Source organism: Psammomys obesus, unplaced genomic scaffold (genome assembly GCF_907164565.1).
Source record: "Psammomys obesus unplaced genomic scaffold, mPsaObe1.curated_primary_1811, whole genome shotgun sequence".
NCBI lineage: Eukaryota > Metazoa > Chordata > Mammalia > Rodentia > Muridae > Psammomys > Psammomys obesus.
Genome location: NW_026592481.1, coordinates 3790367 through 3809750, shown reverse-complemented (window position 1 = coordinate 3809750; position 19384 = coordinate 3790367). Strand labels below are relative to the sequence as shown.

Here is a 19384-nt window from a genome sequence, read left to right as displayed (position 1 = left end):
AAGAGGTCCAAGATGTCAGTGACCAGTATGCACCATATCTAAGGGGCACAGGATCCAAAACTCCGAATTTACTGAGTACAAGGTCAGCTGAAGCCAGAACATTGACACTGATGATTCCTGGGCAAGAGGGGCTGAGACACTTTGGATCCAGGTCACCCATGGACATCTCAGGGGACTTAGAATGGCAAATATTCAACCCCCCTTTACTTCCCCTTGCCCCAAGCACTGGCTTCCCTGCTTGGTAGAGGCTGCAGTGATTGCCCCAAGCATGAGCATGAGGCTCTGTGACTGAGACACAGGGGAGGATGATTCCCCTTTCTCCACATCTTCTCCTGCAAGTATTGTCATTTAAGCTTTTGATTTTAGCCATTCTTATGGGTGTAAGGTGAAGTCTCAGGGTCATTTTGATCTTGATTTGCATTACCCTGATGGCTAAGGATGTTGAGCATTTCTTTAAGTGTTTATCTGCCAATGGTCTATGAGCCGAGTAGTATCTCATTGTGTAAAAATACCACAATTTCTGTATCCATTCATCCATTGATGGACATCTAGGTTGTTTCCAGGTTCTAGCTATTACAAATAAAGCTGCTACAAACATGGTTGAGCAGATGTCCTTGTTGTGTACTTAAGCAAATTTTGGGTATATGCCTAGGAGATCTCAAAATGTACTACAGAGCAATAGTAATAAAAACTGCATGGTATTGGCATAGAAACAGAAAGGAGGATCAATAGAACTGAATAGAAGACCCAGAAATAAACCCACACACCTACGAATACTTGATTTTTGACAAAGAAGCCAAAACCATTCAATGGAAAAAAGACAGCATCTTCAACAAATAGTGCTGGTCCAACTGGATGTCTACATGCAGAAAAATGAAAATAGATCCATATTTATCACCCTGCACAAAACTAAAGTCCAAGTGGATCAAAGATCTCAACATGAAACCAGATAACTCTAAATCAGTTAGATGAAAAAATGGGGAACAGCTTAGAAATCATTGGCACAGGAGACAACTACCTGAACAGAACACCAACAGCACAGGCTCTAAGAGCAACAATCAATAAATGGGACCTCATGAAACTGAAAAGCTTCTGTAAAGCAAAGGACACTGTCGCCAGAACAAAACGACAGCCTACAGACTGGGAAAAGATCTTCACCAACCCTAAATCTGACAGAGGGCTAATATTCAGAATACATAAAGAACTAAATAAGTTAAAAAGCAACAAATCAAGTAATCCAATTAAAAAATGGGGTACAGGGTTAAATAGAGAATTCTCTGTAGAGAAATATAGAATGGCAGAGAAACACCTAAAGAGATGATCAACATCCTTAGCCATCAGGGAGACGCAAATCAAAACAACCCTGAGATTTCACCTTACACCCATCAAAATGGCTAAAATAAAAAACTCAAATGACAACACATGCTGGAGAGGTTGTGGAGAAAGGGGAACCCTCCTACATTGCTGGTGGGAATGTAAACTGGTACAACCACTTTGGAAGACAATCTGGGGCTTTCTCAGACAATTAGGAATAGTGTTTCCTCAAAACCCCATCATTTCTTGCTCTCTCCCTCTACCCCCCTCTCTCTCACTTTCTCTCTCTCTCTCTCTCTCTCTCTCTCTTCATCTCCATCTTATAAACTTCTTTCATATAAAATTTGTTGTGCTCACCATCATTTCATTGGTCATGAGACTTCATGTCTTATAAGAAGCCATGAGGCCTAGATGAAAGTATTAAATGAGACATTTGGGTTAAGGGTAGAACTGGAACAGTGATGTATGGAAAATTTCAGTTCTGAGTTTACTAGTAAAAAAATTGGAGGATATAATTCTAGAACACATTCTCCTGATTAGTATAAGCAAAGGCTAAGGCCACAGCTAATGCCACAGCCAGTTAGCCTCTTCTGGAATTCTATCTCTGTTCTTTCATGACTATGTGACCTTAGAGATATCTTTCTGTTCCTCAGTTTTCTCATCTCTAAAAGAGCTTTAGCAACTTCATACCTTGAATGAAGAGAGTTAATAATATATAGAAGTAGTAAAAGAAGCAGAAAAGGAGAAATCTTTCATAGCTGGAGACTTGAAGACTCAAATGGTTTACATATAATGCCAAAGTTCCACACATAGGGATGGCAATTAGCCCTGCTTTGTGACTTTTCCTAGGAAGATGTAAACAAACAAATATTCACTTCAGAGAGGGCATTAACAACAGACCAAAGAAACTATTCCACTCCATTATAGTTTGGTGAGATGACAAGTTTATCAAGGTTACTTACAGGACTCTAGACGGGAGATGACCATCTGAGTCACCAAAAATCCCACTGAAGTTTAGGTTGATGATTCATGAAAGCTGCATCAATGAAACTTTAATGTCTAGCTTTCAATCAGTTGTACTGAAAAACATCTTTCTTAGCAACTGTTTACTGCTTGTATATATTTGTAGAGGGTCCTTGCTGATCTTGTTATTTTCTGAGATTCTCCTATCTTGTATGTTTTGTGATCTTCCTGAGCCTTACCAATCACCTTCCTTCCATACCCTAGGAAGCAATGTTTTTTTTAATTAAATTTTTATTTTTTCATTAATTACATTTTATTTGCTTTGTGTCCCAGCTGTGACCCCCTCCCTCATTCACTTCCAATCCCGACCTCCCTCCTTCATCTCCTCCCATGCCCCTTTCCATGTCCACTGATAGGGGAGGTCCTCCTCCCAGAAGCAATGTGTTAATTCAAGGGAAATTGTTCCAAAACCTAAGCACGTAGGCTTTGCTGTGTCAGTGAAGAAATGGGAATTTGAAATTATAACTTGAACCTATGAAGTAGAGTCTTTGTTAAACTATGATGACAATGTTAAAAGGATGGCAATGAAGCATACAGAAGATAATAATATACAAGATTTAAGGATATTCAGTGTTGTTTTCTGTATCAAAATCCTGAACAGAACCCAGTAGCTTCCATACCTCCTTTTTATTATCTTAGTTTTTCATTGAACTCTGAGGAATGACAAAATTGTCATTCAGTTTGACTTTAGTCTGGCAGCATTTTATGCACTCATTTCCTAGCTTACATAATTATTCCCCATATAATATTTCCATATTCATTTTGGAATATGCAGAATGATATACCTCCCTCATTCCTAACATGTCATTATGATATATGTCATTTCATTCCATTAACAATTGGAAAATGGATTTCTGGAAGCCTGGAACTTGGCAATTGATGTGCTATTTTTTCTACATTTAAGAGAATATCCATCAATGCACTAAGAATTGCAGCCCTGAATTGTTTGGTAATGATCTCTGGTGGCATTTCTGTCTGAACATGAAAATATAACATTAGTATGATTTGTTCCCTATTCTACTAGTTTCTAATTTCTTCTAGCAGTACAGAGTGATTTTACCTAATGTATAAGTTCTGTTATAGGTGCTTACTGCATTTGGTCTCTTGGAAGTGCATCTTCTAAATCTGACAAAGGAAAATGTAAAAACTAAAATGTCCCAACTAATCCCTGCAACTCCACCATCTTTTAACTCTGATTCCAAAGCTGAAAGTATTCATAATTCCTTGAGCTAAAGTAAACTCATCCTTATGACACATAATTAAATTACTGACAAATAAAACCTAAAATTCCCCCCAGAGTAGTCTACATAAACATCAGCAGAATAATTTAGCTGAGGTAAAAATTATCTTATTGAAAGATTCCAAAAAAAAGACATCTGAAGAATTTCCCCTAAACTCAGATATCGTTTAATTTGTTTCATAGCAATTACAAAAATTTTTATGTAAAATCCTCTCTTATTTTAGCTGTTCTTTACCACCCTTCATTTTCCATGTCTTTATCAAATTGAGGTCTAAAGCATTAAGGAAAAGTTTAAACTTCAGGCTGACATCTTCTCAGAATCCCACTAATCTTTAGTGACTAAAGAAAATTAATCTTCATCTATTAATTAAAATTAAATATTTATGATATGTATATAATATATAAATACATTTTCATCATTCACAATATCTAAGTTAAGATTCTAGAGAAGGAGTAATGCACTATTTCCATTTTGTCCATCTGAATTTCCATTTCGTTGGACAAAGAACAGATTCAATTATACCAAAACTTTTAAACTAGGGAACTTTAATATGGGAAAATTGTAATTTGTAATTTCTGGAACTCTAATTAAATAATTATGAAACACACACACACGCACACCTCACAGCAGAAACAATTTGAATCTCTTCATACTTTCAGGACCTTGTAAGGATAACTTCAGCCCTTTTTCTTAGGAACTTTGCCTGCCTTTCTGTCACTTGCCTTTCCAGAATTACAGCGTCTACACCATATGGAATATTTCTAAGCCAACTCTTTTCAGGTTCACCACAATATGAACAACAAATTAACACATTGGTACTTTCTGGGTCAATAATATTTTCCTCTAAGATTTTGTGTTATCATTTTCATATTTTCTTCTAAGCTTAAAAAAAATTGTCTTAACTAGTCCGTCTCTGTCTTCTCTATCCTGGGAGCAGCTCTCCTGCCTTGGCTCCTCACCCTTGAAAATGTCTTTCTTCTACAAGTTTGTCTCTACCTATTCCTTGATTAGGAACACCTCTCAGCTACTGAGTAGTCCCCTCTCTGCTGTGTAGTTGAAGCCACTAGAGATGCCAGCAGATGAGGGCCTCAACAGCTTGGCAGTCCAGAGTGCTCTGACCTCACTCAACTCTAGCTGCAGTTTCCAAACCAGCACCATTTCAAGGGATATCGACACAACCACCAAGTTCATTGGGGCTGGGGCTGCTACAGTTGGTGTGAGTGGCTGTAGGGTTGGGGTTGGAACTCTTTTTGGGAGTCTCATCATTAGCTATGCCAGGAACTCTTCCCAGAAACCACAAGTCTTCTCCCATGTGATTCTGGACTTTGCCCTCTGAGGCCGTGGGGCTCATTTGCCTAATCGTGGCCTTTCTCAACCTCTTTGTCATATGAAGCAGCTGTCTCCACTTTCACCACCCATAGTTCTTTTATGTCCCATCTGCCCTGTATGTTCCTTTTCCTGTACCTCCCTAGAAGTCTTGGGGAAGTGATTGGCTCAAGGTTTGACAGAAAGAAGACAAATGCTGTATTAATAAGAAAAACAACTGTCTTAACCTCCTTCTACCCTTTTTGTGTTGAAAACCAAATTTTAACTTATCTATTGGTTTAATAATTTTCCATGTTTCTATTAATACTCCCTTAAAATGTGCTACCAGTTTTAGGACATTATCCTTTCTGCAGTTTGTGGGAGAAAGTATACTTAGTTTATGAAAATTGGGGATCTACACACCTCTACCATTTTTGGCCATGTGACCTGTAGCTCTCCTGGAATCTTTCTCAGCCTAGTGGACTTTACCTATAAAACAATAATACGGATACCTGTTCTACTAATGGAATATTCAAAGGTGGGGCCATTTATAAAGAAGCTCTTTAACTACAAAAAGGCTATGTAATTTTCTTTCAAAAACATCTTTGTTTTTGGTTATGAGCCTAGCCTTTAACGGCTGAGCCACACTAAAAAGGAGTAGACGGCTGGAAATAATCAAACTCAGGGCTGAAATCAATCGATTAGAAACAAATAAAACAATTCAAAGAATCAATGAAACCAAGAGCTGGTTCTTTGAGAAAATCAACAAGATTGACAAACCCTTAGCCAAGCTAACTAAAAGGCAGAGAGACACCACCCAAATCAACAAAATCAGAAATGAAAGGGGGGACATAACTACAGACACTGAGGAAATCCAAACAATCATTAGGACTTACTTCAAAAGTCTATACTCAACAAAATTTGAAAATCTAAATGAAATGGACAATTTTCTTGATCGATTTGACTCACCAAAGCTGAATCAGGACCAGGTAAATCAACTAAATAGTCCTATATCCCCCAAAGAAATAGAAGCAGTCATCAAAAGTCTCCCATCCAAAAAAAGCCCAAGACCAGATGGCTTCAGAGCAGAATTCTACCAGACCTTCAAAGAAGAGCTAACTCCAATTCTCTTCAAACTATTCCACAAAATAGAAACAGAAGGAACATTACCAAACTCATTCTATGAAGCCATAATCACCTTGGTACCTAAACCTCACAAAGACTCAACAAAGAAAAAGAATTTCAGGCCAATCTCCCTTATGAACATTGATGCAAAAATACTTAACAAAATACTTGCAAACCGGATCCAAGAACACATCAAAGATATTATCCACTATGACCAAGTAGGCTTCATCCCAGGTATGCAGGGGTGGTTCAATATACGGAAATCCATCAATGTGATCCACCATATTAACAAACTGAAGAAAAAAAACCACATGATAATCTCCCTAGATGCTGAAAAAGCATTTGACAAAATCCAACATCCATTCATGTTTAAAGTACTGGAGAGATCAGGGATACAAGGCACATATCTAAACATAGTAAAGGCGATACACAGCAAGCCTATAGCCAACATCAAACTGAACGGAGAGAAACTTAAAGCAACCCCACTGAAATCAGGGACAAGACAAGGCTGCCCACTGTCTCCATATCTCTTCAACATAGTGCTGGAAGTCCTTGCTAGAGCAATAAGACAGTCGAAGGAGATCAAGGGGATACAGATGGGAAAGGAAGAAGTCAAATTATCACTATTGGCTGATGATATGATAGTATATATGAGTGACCCCAAAAACTCTACCAGGGAACTCCTACAGCTGATAAACACCTTCAGCAAAGTGGCCGGATACAAAATTAACTCAAAAAAATCAGTAGCACTCCTGTATACAAAAGACAAAAGGGCTGAGAAAGAAATTAGAGAAACAACACCATTCACAATAGCCACAAATGACATAAAGTACCTTGGTGTAACCCTAACCAAGCAAGTCAAAGACTTGTATGAAAAAAAATTCAAGTCTCTGAAGAAAGAATTAGAGGAAGATATGAGAAGATGGAAAGATCTCCCATGCTCATGGCTTGGCAGGATTAACATAGTAAAAATGGCCATCTTACCAAAAGCAATCTACAGATTTAATGCAATTCCCATCAAATTGCCAACACAATTCTTTACAGACCTGGAAAGAAAAATTCTCAACTTCGTATGGAATAACAAGAAACCGAGAATTGCTAAAACAATCCTCTACAATAAAAGATCTTCTGGAGGTATCTCCATCCCTGATCTCAATCTGTACTATAGAGCAACAGTTATAAAAACTGCATGGTACTGGCATAGAAACAGAATGGTGGATCAATGGAATCGAACAGAAGACCCAGAAATAAACCCACACACTTGCGGACACCTGATTTTTGACAAAGATGCCAAAACCATACAATGGAAAAAAGATAGCATCTTTAACAAATGGTGCTGGTGCAACTGGATGTCTACATGTAGAAAAATGAAAATAGATCCATACTTATCACCCTGCACAAAACTGAAGTCCAAGTGGATCAAAGACCTCAACATAAAACCAGACACCTTAAATCGGCTAGAAAAAAAAGTGGGGAATACCCTAGAACGCATTGGTACAGGAGAAAACTTCCTGAACAGAACACCAACAGCACAGGCTCTAAGAGCAACAATCAATAAATGGGACCTCATGAAATTGAAAAGCTTCTGTAAAGCAAAGGACACCGTCATCAAAACAAAGCGACTGCCTACAGATTGGGAAAGAATCATCACCAACCCTTTATCTGACAGAGGACTCGTATCCAATATATATAAAGAACTAAACAAGCTGAAAAGCAATAAACCAAGTAATCCACTTAAAAAATGGGGAACAGAGCTAAAGAGAGAATTCTCTGCAGAGGAATATCGAATGGCAGAGAAGCACTTACAGAAATGCTCAACCTCATTAGCCATTAGGGAAATGTAAATCAAAACAACCCAGAGATTTCACCTTACACCCATCAGAATGGCCAAGATGAAAATCTCAAGGGACAACACATGCTGGAGAGGTTGTGGAGAAAGGGGAATCCTTCTCCACTGCTGGTGGGAATGTAAACTGGTACAACCACTCTGGAAATCAATCTGGCGCTTTCTCAGACAACTAGGAATAGCGCTTCCTCAAGATCCAGCCATACCACTCCTAGGCATATACCCAAAAGAGGCGCAAGTACACAAAAAGGACATTTGCTCAACCATGTTTGTAGCAGCTTTATTTGTAATAGCCAGAAGCTGGAAACAACCTAGATGCCCCTCAACTGAAGAATGGATGCAGAAACTGTGGTACATCTATACAATGGAGTATTACTCAGCAATGAAAAATAAGGAAATGATGAAATTTGCAGGTAAATGGTGGGACCTGGAAAGGATCATCCTGAGTGAGTTGTCCCAGAAGCAAAAAGACACTCATGGTATATACTCACTCATATAAACATACAATATAGAATAAACCCACTAAAAGCTGTACATCTAAACAAAATAAGCAAAAGAGAGGACCCTAACTAAAATGTTCAATCCCCATCCTGAAAGGCAAAGAGGATGGACATCAGAAGAAAAAGAAAATAGGAAACAACCTCGGAACCCGCTACAGAGGGCCTCTGAAAGCCAGAAGAAAATAGGAAACATCCTTGAAACCTGCCACAGAGGGCCTCTGAAAGCTTCTGCAGTATAGACTGTCAAAGTAGATGCTGAGCCTGATGGCCAACTGATGGGCAGAGTGAATGGAATTTTATCTAAGAAGTGGGAAATAGTAAGAGCTGGAGGGAACGGGAACTCCACAAGCAGAGCAACAGAACAAGATAATTTGAACACAGGGAACTTCCCAGAGACTCATACTCCAACCAAGGACTATTCGTGGAGATGACCTGGAACCCCTGCACAGGTGTAGCCCATAGCAGTTCAGTGTCCAAGTGGGTTCCATAGTAATGGGAAGAGGGACTGCCTCTGACATAATCTGATTGGCCTGCTCGTTGATCACTTCCCCCTGAGGGGGGAGCAGCCTTACCAGGCCACAGTAGAGGACAATACAGCCACTTTTGATGAGAACTGATAGACTAAGATCAGAAAGGAGAGGAGAACCTCCCCTATCAGTGGACTTGGGGAATGGCATGCATGCAGAAAGGGGAGGGTGGGTGGGATCGGCAGGGGAGGAGGGAGGGGGTTATGGGGGGATACAAAATGAATAAAGTGTAATTAAAAAAATTAAAAAAAAACATCTTTGTTATCAAAACCATTTGGCTGAAGAATGCACTGGCTTTCACTACCCTTTAAGAAATAGAAAAAACACTGTCTTAGGTGTCAGCATTTTGTGCCAGACAAATTCATGACCTCCCTCTGCTAGCCAGAACAGTTTTTCTTGCAATTCAAAACTTATCCCAAGCCTGCTTCCCAAAATTTATCTCCATTGTTAATATTTTAAAGCCTATGTCTACTGATAACATCTCCCTATGACTTTATATACTCTAATCCCTCTGTCCTCCCCACACTGTTTATCTTTGACTACTACATATCTTCCAGCTTTGACATTCCTTCTTGACCTTAACAAATAAAAATACTTTCCTTTTGCACATCCCCTGGTTTTGGGATGGATGACGTAGAAATGAATAAGAACGATTGAATACTTGTCTCTGTGTGTTTTATAAGTGTATATGTAGATATGAATACCCCTATGTACACACGTGGAAGCCAGAGACCAAAGTTACATTTCTTCCTCTATTGTGCTCCACGTTATTTTCTAATTGAAGGAAAATTCATATGATGCATTTTGATTGTGTATTGTGTTTTTACCTGTATAATTACCCCTAGAGCATCCCTACTGCCCTATCCACCTAACTTTATGTTCCTCTCTCTCCCACTCTTTAAAACAGAAAAAAATACATATATAAAAAATGCAAAAAAATGAAATAAAAATAAACAATAAAAGGGGGGAGTCCCAAACCCCATAAAAAGTAAAATATGACAATATCTACAAAAATACTATTAAATTTATTTTGTGTTAATTACTCCTGGCCATGGGACCTGCCCTGAAATGTGGTTACTAAATCTTATGAAACTCCTCTGTGTGAAAAATTACTTCCTTCACCATCAGGTAACAGTTAAAGATAACTTCTTGGTTAACAGTGGGCTCCCATGTCCAGTTCCCCTTCTCACTCCTGGAACTCTGGGTTGAACCTTAGTAAACCTGTGCATGCTGCCGTACTCAGCCCTCATCAGAAAAGTTTCTTGTAGTAGATGGCAGTTAGCACAGAGACACACAACTTGGTAATGTGCAGAATGAGAGTGCTCAGTCCTAAATGGGAGAGATCCTGCCTTCAGGTAAGGAGCCTGACACCATTATCCCAAAAAATTGATGACTCAATATTCTAATTAACAACTTTTATCACTCAGTTTTCCATTTGGAAACAATTACACACCTCTGTTGCTGACCCTAACATATGCTTGCTATAGGCTTCAGAAAACCTCACATCTTAGTTTCAACCACTTTTACTGGCAGTTGAAGTCCCTACATGAAGATAAAGAGACATAGCAGTGAAAAAACATATTACAAATATATATACAGAACTCATATATGTACAATTATATATGTATACATATATGTAATGTATAGATAACTAATATGTAAATGTTTAATACGTAAACATTTTTTAAAACTGCTTATTTTATTTTATTTTATTCCAGTACCCATATTTTCTCTATTTTTCAAATTATCAAATTTTACAAATTATCAAAAATTTTACACTAAGAGAAACTAAATTTCTTGTGTGCCATAGGAATCCCTTCAATTATTTCTCTGGGGTTTTTTTGTCACTTTTTTATTTATTACAATTTATTCACTTTGTATCCCAGCTGTAGTTCCCTCCGTCGTCCCAAAGCTGAAAACTGCTTATCGTAAACTGTAATAGCCAGAAGCTGGAAACAGCCCAGATGCCCCTCAACTGAAGAATGGATGCAGAAACTGTGGTACATCTATACAATGGAGTATTACTCAGCAATGAAAAATAAGGAAATCATGAAATTTGCAGGTAAATGGTGGGACTTGGAAAGGATCATCCTGAGTGAGTTGTACCAGAAGCAAAAAGACACGCATGGTATATACTCACTCATATAAACATACAACATAGAATAAACCCACTAAAAGCTGTACATCTAAACAAACTAAGCAAAAGAGAGGACCCTAACTAAAATGTTCAATCCCCATCCTGAAAGGCAAAGAGGATGGACATCAGAAGAAAAAGAAAATAGGAAACAACCTCGGAACCTGCTACAGAGGGCCTCTGAAAGCCAGAAGAAAACAGGAAACAACCTTGAAACCTGCCACAGAGGGCCTCTGAAAGCTTCTGCAGTATAGACTGTCAAAGCAGATGCTGAGCCTGATGGCCAGCTGATGGGCAGAGTGAATGGAATTTTATGTAAGAAGTAGGAAATAGTAAGAGCTGGAGGGGATGGGAACTCCACAAGGAGAGCAACAAAACAAGATAATTTGAACACAGGGAACTTCCCAGAGACTCATACTCCAACCAAGGACTATTCGTGGAGATGACCTGGAACCCCTGCACAGGTGTAGCCCATAGCAGTTCAGTGTCCAAGTGGGTTACATAGTAATGGGAAGAGGGACTGCCTCTGACATAATCTGATTGGCCTGCTCGTTGATCACCTCCCCCTGAGTGGGGAGCAGCCTTATCAGGCCACAGTAGAGGACAATGCAGCCACTTTTGATGAGAACTGATAGACTAAGATCAGAAAAAAGGAGAGGAGGACCTCCCCTATCAGTGGACTTGGGGAGTGGCATGCATGCAGAAAGGGGAGGGAGGGTGGGATCGGGAGGGGAGGAGGGAGGGGCTTATGAGGGGATACAAAATGAATAAAGTGTAATTAATAAAAAAAAGAAAATCAAAAAAAATTTTAGGCAATGTCAAATATTATTTTAGGAAAATAAAGAATAAAATTCTTGCCAAGATGTAATCCTTGTAGAAAATAGATGTCATTATTCACATCATTGTTTTATTAATTAATTTCTATGTATATTAAATGTACAGATAAACTGTACTGTAAAGTGTATTAAATTTAAATATACTAAACATCTCAAAATTTATATTTTCAATCTATAAACTTAAATATATGTGAAATATGTAGTCCATTTCAGTGATAGTGCCAGAGTACTTTTAAGCTCCTACTTGATGAAAATACACTAAAGAAATTATAAAGACTTTTCTTTTTTTTTCTTTTTTCCTCTTGGAGTCTCTTCTGTCTTCAAAACGACAAGAAGTAGGAAGAGCTATGCTTCCTATATCTAGTGTATGTATATCCTAGCCAGGGATGGTATTGATTTTCTTCCAATATATAGGGAAGTCCCTCACCACAAAGAGCAATCCAGTCCCAAGTGCCATTGGTGCCAGTAGGGGAGACATGTGGGAAACACTGCTACTCTGCTTTTTTGCTTGACTATCTCATGTACTTTGAGTTTCAATGTTGTGTAGGAGCTGTTGTGCATTTCCTTTACATTCATCTTCTTTGGTTGCTTCTTTTTGTTGGCCATGAGGTATCTGTTTTTTCCATTGACAAAAAACTCATCCCCACCTTTTTCTTTTTTCTTTTGAAAATGATGAGATATCACACACACACACACACACACACACACACACACACACACACACACACCTTTTTTTCTGATCTCTAGCCAAGTGACCTTCAGAGATAACTTTCTCCTCTCTGGCTTCAGTTCTATTGATCTAACAAATACTTTTACTTTTTATTTGGAACCAGAGTCTTACGTAGTCTCATCTGACCTCACACTCACTATGTGGCCAAGGATGACTTGAACCTCCTGCTCCTTCTGCCTCTACTTCCTGAGTGTTCCACTGCTGGAATTTGAACTCAGGGCCTTGTGCATTCTAAACAAACACCTGGCAAAGAACTACATCCCCAGCTCCCAATAAACACTTGGGTTTGTATCTGGTAGTATGTTAGATCTTAGGTGGCATCTTGAGAAAGAGGACAAGCCTCTAGAAAGACTTTTATATAAGAGAAGTAATACACACTAGTGAAAAGAATACATGTGTTTGAGCCAAGCTAGTCTGGATTTGAATTTTTATCACATACTATGTAATAATTACAAAAGTTACTCTCACTAGCACCAAAATTTGTATGAGTATTTAATTAATATTTTTTCAAATCTTACGAAGAATTTACTGCTCAGCAGTTTCTCCAAAAACATGTTTACCTTCTTATTTCTATGCAGGGACTATGATTAAATGCTTTCTTTCCCCAAAGTGCCGAAGTAATACTTTGAATAAAGTAGACATTCAATAAATGTTTGCTGACTAAATAAAAATCTTAAAAATTCCTTGGCAATGTACATTATACCTTTCCTTCATACTAAAAAAAGCCTTCCAAATAAGTAAAACTAATTATTTTCCTTCACCTGAGACATGCTCCTTAATTAAAAAAAAATACAACTTTACATTTTGAATTATTTTTACGTTATTTGTCTTTTATGGAGGCACTTCAAGCAAGTGGCTAAAAAGAAAAGCCCTTATTTAAGGAGAGTATACCGCACTTTAGCTGTGTTATTGATGTATAAAGTGTCATGTACTTAATCTTATATGAATATGCTATCCCTCCCAAGAGTTAACTTAAGGTTCTATTCTACTCTGTTTTTTCTAAGACCAGAACTGTAGTGAGAAGAATCAGCTGGGAAAATGAAACCATACACTTTCTACCCTTTCTCCTTGGTTCTACTTATTTCAATGTAAGAAACAAATTAGTGTTCTTATGAGACCTTCCTCTGAAATATGGAAAGAAAGTGAAAGAGAACAGAACACTTCCATATTCCGTAGGCAGATCACATATGATGAATAAGTTGTACCTGTTAATCATAGTCTGTGCAAAATCTTTACAGTTTTGGTTATATGAGGATATATGTTATGGATTCTGATTGAACCTTGTGTTTCTTTTGTAAAAGGGAGGTGGGGTTTCGAGAAGGGACATTGGAAAAATAATATTAACCACTAATCTACTTTCCATATGTATGGATTCAGCTATTGAATATTATTCATATAAATATATTCATATAATATGTGATCCTTTGGGACTGGTTTCAACCACTTAGCATTTTTTTCTTGTTTTCTTGTTTTTTTTCTTTTTCTTTACTTTTTTTTTTTTTGAGACAGGGTTTCTCTGTGTAGCCTTGGCTGTCCTGGACTTGCTTTGCAGACCAGTCCGGCTTCGAACTAACGGAAATACCCCTGCCTTCACCTTCCTGAGTGCTGGGATTATAGGCTGGCACTACTTTGTCCATTTTATGACTAACCAGTATCCCACTTTAAAAAATTATTTTAAAACATTATATGACTGAACAAAATCTGTGGTCATAAATTTCAAATATCTTTTTGCAGTAGGATGTGTAAATTAAAACACCTAATTTTAGCACTAATATTAGTTTTAAAATATCTGTGATATTTAATTATTTGAATGTGCCTTCTAACCTGGACTACACACGCTGGAGAGGATGTGGAGAAAGTAGAACCCTCCTCTATTGCTGGTGGGAATGTGAACTTGAACAACCACTATGGAAATCTATCTGGTGCTTTCTCAGATGATTAGGAAAAGTACTACCTCAAGATCCAGCTATACTATTCCTAGGCATATATGCTCAAATAGCATATATAGACAAAATATGCTCAAGTATACAATAAGGACATTTACTCAACCATGTTTATATCAGCTTTATTTGTAATAGCTAGAATCTAGAAACAATCTAGATGCCCCTCAATGGAGTAATGGATACAGAAATTGTGGTATATTTACACAATGGAATACTACTCAGCAATTAAAAACACAGAAATCATGATATTTGCAAGTAAATGGTAGGAACTAGAAAAGATCATCCTGAGTGAGGTATCCCAGAAGCAGAAAGACACACATGGTATATACTCACTTATAAGTAGATATTAGATATATAATATAGGATAATCATACTAAATCCTGTACACCTAAAGAAGCTAATCAAGTAGGACCCTGGGTAAGATGCTCAATCCTCACACAGACAGACCGGTAAACTGGATGGCCATAGGAAGAGGGAGAAAACAGGAAACAGGACAGGAGCCTGCCACAGAGGGCTTCTGAAAGACTCTATCCAATAAGGGTATCAAAGCAGATGCCGAGGCTCATAGCCAAACTTTGGGCAGAGTGCAGGGAATCTTATGAAAGGGAGGAGACAGAAAGACCTGGTGGGGACAGGAGCTCCACGAGGAGAGAAAAAAAAAGAAATAAGAAAAGAAAAATCAGGCCACAGGGGTCTTTTCTGAGACTGATGCTCTAACCAAGGACCATTCATAGAGATAACCTAGAACCCCTGCACAAATGTAGCTCAGTCTCCAATTGGGTTCCCTAGTAATGGGGACAGGGACTGTCTTTGACATGAACTCAAGGACTGGCTCTTTGATCACCTCCCCCTGAGGGGGGAGCAGCCTTACCAGGCCACAGAGGAGGACAATGCAGCCAGTCCTGATGAGACCTGATAGACTAGGATCAGAAGGAAAGGGAGGAGGACCTCCCCTATCTGTGGACTGGGGGAAGGGCATGGGAGGAGAAGAGGAAAGAAGGGTGTGGTTGGGAGGGAACTCGGAGGGTGTGACAGCTGGGATACAAAGTGAATAAACTGTAATTAATAAAAAAAACCAATTTTTTAAAAAGGTTGGGTAGATAAACATTCAGTCTATAGTCATGTAAGGAAGAGGAGGTGATGAAATTCTGAAGGTAAAGAGGGTCACAGATCAGGGTGTTCTCAATCTGTGGGGAATGACCTCTATGTCAAACCTCTCTCTCCAAAAATATTTGTAGTGCAAATTATTGTAGTAAAATTACAGATATGAAGGTGAAATGAAAATTGTTTTATGGTTAGTGTGGTCACCAAAACATGAAGAACTATATTAAAGGGTTGCAGCATTAGGAAGTTTGAGAACCACCATCACAGAAAAAAAAAAAAAAAAAAAAAAAAAGGAAGAACACAAGCAGTTTCTGGGAGCGGAGAATGGTCTGACTTGATATTCACTAAGGATAGAGGGCCTCCGGCCTCCAAACACAAAGAACTGAATTGCACAATTCCAATAAGCTTGGAAGGAGATTCTTCCAAGCCTTCCTGAAGAGAACCCAGTTGGTGGACACCTTGATTTCTGCTTTGTCATCTGCTGAGCAGGAAAAGCATACATGCTGACTTGAACTTCTTTCCTTCAGAACTGTAGATTTTTTGTGCTGTTCTATTCAATGCCCACGACAACACATTTAAGCAGCAATGGGAAACCAATAACTGTATGAGTATCTTACTAATATTTATTTTTGTAACAGATAGTTTTAAAGCTAGTGAAAATTCCAATAGAACACATTAAGCTAATTGCATATACGGTTTACCAGTAGACTAACTATGTAGTCAAAAGTTCATACCAGTTTTGTTTTGTGTATCTACATATAAATAATTTAACTGTGAAAACTGTTATTTTGAATATAAAAAAATCCCCTGGGTAGAAAGGCCTTCTGTTAATACTTGAATGACAATCTTGTTTTCTTTTTATTTTATTTTTTATTTTTTATTAATTACAGTTTATTCACTTTGTATCCCCCCCATAAGCCCCTCCCTCCTCCCCTCCCGATCCCACCCTCCCTCCCCCTTCTTCTCGCTTGCCTCTCCCAAGTCCACTGATAGGGGAGGTCTTTCTCTCCTTCCTTCTGATCTTAGTCTATCAGATCCCATCAAGAATGGCTGCATTGTCATCTTCTGTGGCCTGGTAGGGCTGCTCTCCCCTCAAGGGGAGGTGATCAAAGAACAGGCCTATCAGATTATGTCAGAGGCAGTCCCTCTTCCAATTATTATGGAACCCACTTGAATACTATGCTGTCATGGACTACATCTGTGCAGGGGTTCTAGGTTATCTCCATGCATGTTCCTTGGTTGGAATATGAGTCCCTGGGGAGACCTCTGTGTTCAAATTTTCTGGTTCTGCTACAATCTTATTTTCTTAACTCCTACAGTTGCATAAACTTAAAGCCTACTCTCTCTCTCTCTCTCTCTCTCTCTCTTTCTCTCTCTCTCTCTCTCTCTATATATATATATATATATATATATATATATATATATATATATTTATATATATACACACACACACACCAAACTAAAACAAAACAACTCGGGTATCAAAGTGGCTTCTTTAGCTCACATCAAGTTAGTTAAAAGTAAAAAAAAAAAAAAAAATGATGAGCTCTAAGGAGACATTTAGATTTTTTAGATTAAAGGAAATGTTTGCCATGGCTTACTACAATGTCTGAAGGTGAACTCTGAACTTTGTCTAACCTCTAACCACACATTTTTTTTTCTTTGGTCCTGGGCATGTTCCAGAGTTGTTCTAATGAATTTATTGCTCTGACATGGAAAAAGTCAAACAAATATTCTTTAATACAAAAATAAGATAAAAATTATAAGGACAGCAGTCCTTTCCATTATAATTTATCTTTTACTAGGCAAATAATTATATGAAACAAAAATATTTTCTTCTGTGAAAAACAAAATATTATTTTCCTCCTAATTAATTAGGAAACTTAAAATAGTTATTTTTATTAATACAGGGAGAACCTCCTAGTTAATATGATTGTTGGGTAAAATATATTTAATTTTAAGCCATCTCTTCTATGTCCTGTGCTCACTTCTTTCTTTCTTTATAACATCTTATTCACTTTCTATCCCACTGTAGCTCCCTCCCTCTTTTCCTCCCAGTACCATCCACACTCACTCTTCTCCCACTATACCCCATCCCTAGTCTACTGATAAGGGAGGACCAATTCCCTTTATCCTGTGCTCACTTCTTGACACCCACTGATGATAAATATTGATTAGTGTAGTTTGTGGATATATATAATAATGTCTGTAGATATTTTTGGCTGTCCCAACAGCTAATTGATTTTTGTCTCTTAGTAAACAGAAGTTAGCCCCCAAATGTCAGTATGGTTAAGGTTGAAAAACCCTTATCTAAAAGAATATAGACATAGATAAGCAATATATAAAGATATGGGTTCTCTATTTAGGAAATGTAGTAAAGGTAATATCACAGAATTTCTGAGAAAGGCGAAAGGGACAATGACAAAAAAAAAAAAAAAAAAAAAAAAAAAAAAAAAAAAAAAAAAAAAAAACAGAAAGGTGCAAAAAGGAGAGACAAAATCAACTAATCAAAGAAATTGTAAAAGAAAAATAATTAAATGTCATGAAAATGACAGAGATAGTTTTATTTTTGTTTGTTTGTTTATTATTACAATTTATTCACTTTGTATTCTGACTGTAGCCCACTCCCTCATCTCCTCTTAGCCCCTCCCACCCTCTCTATTCTCCTCCTATGCCCCTCCCCTACTCCACTGATAAGAGAGGACTTCTGCCTTTTCTATATGACCCTAACCTATCAGGTGTCATCAGGATTAGCTGTTTTCTCTTCCTATGTGCCATGGCAAGGCTGCACACCCAGGGGGAGGTGATCAAAGAGTGATTCACTGAGTTCATGTCAGAGACAGCTACTGATCCATTAGCATTGAAGCCACTTGGAAACTGAGCAGCCTATGGGCTTCATCTGACCAGGGAGTCTAAATCCTACCAAAGCATGGTCTCTGGTTGGAGTTTCAGTCCCTGCAGGGCCCCTGAGCCCAGGTTGTTTGGCTTTGTTGGTTTCTTTGTGGAGCTCCTGTCCCCTCCAGATCTTTCTAGCTCCCCATTCCTCCATAAGATTCCTTGCACTCTGTCAAAAGTTTGGCTATGAGTCTCACCATCTGCTTTGATACCCTGTTGGGTTAAAGTCTTTCAGAGACACCCATGTCCTATTCCCTGTTCAATATGCATACAATAAGAATTAGTAAAGACTAAGAGGTCACACATCTGAGAAGAGTAAGGAATATGGGATGATTTGGGGAGAGAAAAAGGAAGAGAAAAATATTGCAATTAAACTATAATCTCAGAAATAAAGAAATAGTGTCATTCCGGAAGCACATACACTAAAATTGGAACTATACAAAGAAGCTTAGCATGGCCCCTGCACAAGGATGACAAGCAAATTTGTGAAGCATTCCATATTTTTTACTAAAGTCCAAGTGGGTCGAAGACTTCAACATAAAGCCAAACACACTAAATCTATTAGAATAAAAAGTGGGGAAGAGCTTTGAACTCATTGACACAGGAGACAACTTCCTGAACAGAATACCAATAGCACAGGCTCTAAAAGCAACAATCAATAAATGGGACCTCATGAAACTGAAAAGCTTCTGTAAAGCAAAGGACACTTTCATCAAAACAAAACGACTGTTTACTGACTGGGAAAGAATCTTCACCAACCCTATATCTGACAGAAGGCTAATATTCAGAATACATAAAGAACTCAAGAAGTTAAACAGCAACAAATCAAGTAATCTAATTAAAAAATGGGGTACAGAGCTA

The 19384-nt window shown here is 38.0% G+C and overlaps 1 non-coding gene and 1 pseudogene across 1 annotated transcript; both read left to right on the top strand.

The window, feature by feature from the left end:
- The window catches only part of LOC129681443 (ATP synthase F(0) complex subunit C2, mitochondrial-like), a 35850-nt pseudogene extending 30881 nt beyond the window's left edge, over positions 1-4969 (top strand).
- Positions 4970-18922: 13953 nt separating this feature from the next.
- On the top strand, positions 18923-19028 carry LOC129681462 (U6 spliceosomal RNA). The gene has a single exon (XR_008720848.1). It is a non-coding gene; the product is annotated as a U6 spliceosomal RNA (small nuclear RNA).
- The last annotated feature ends 356 nt before the right edge of the window (positions 19029-19384 follow it).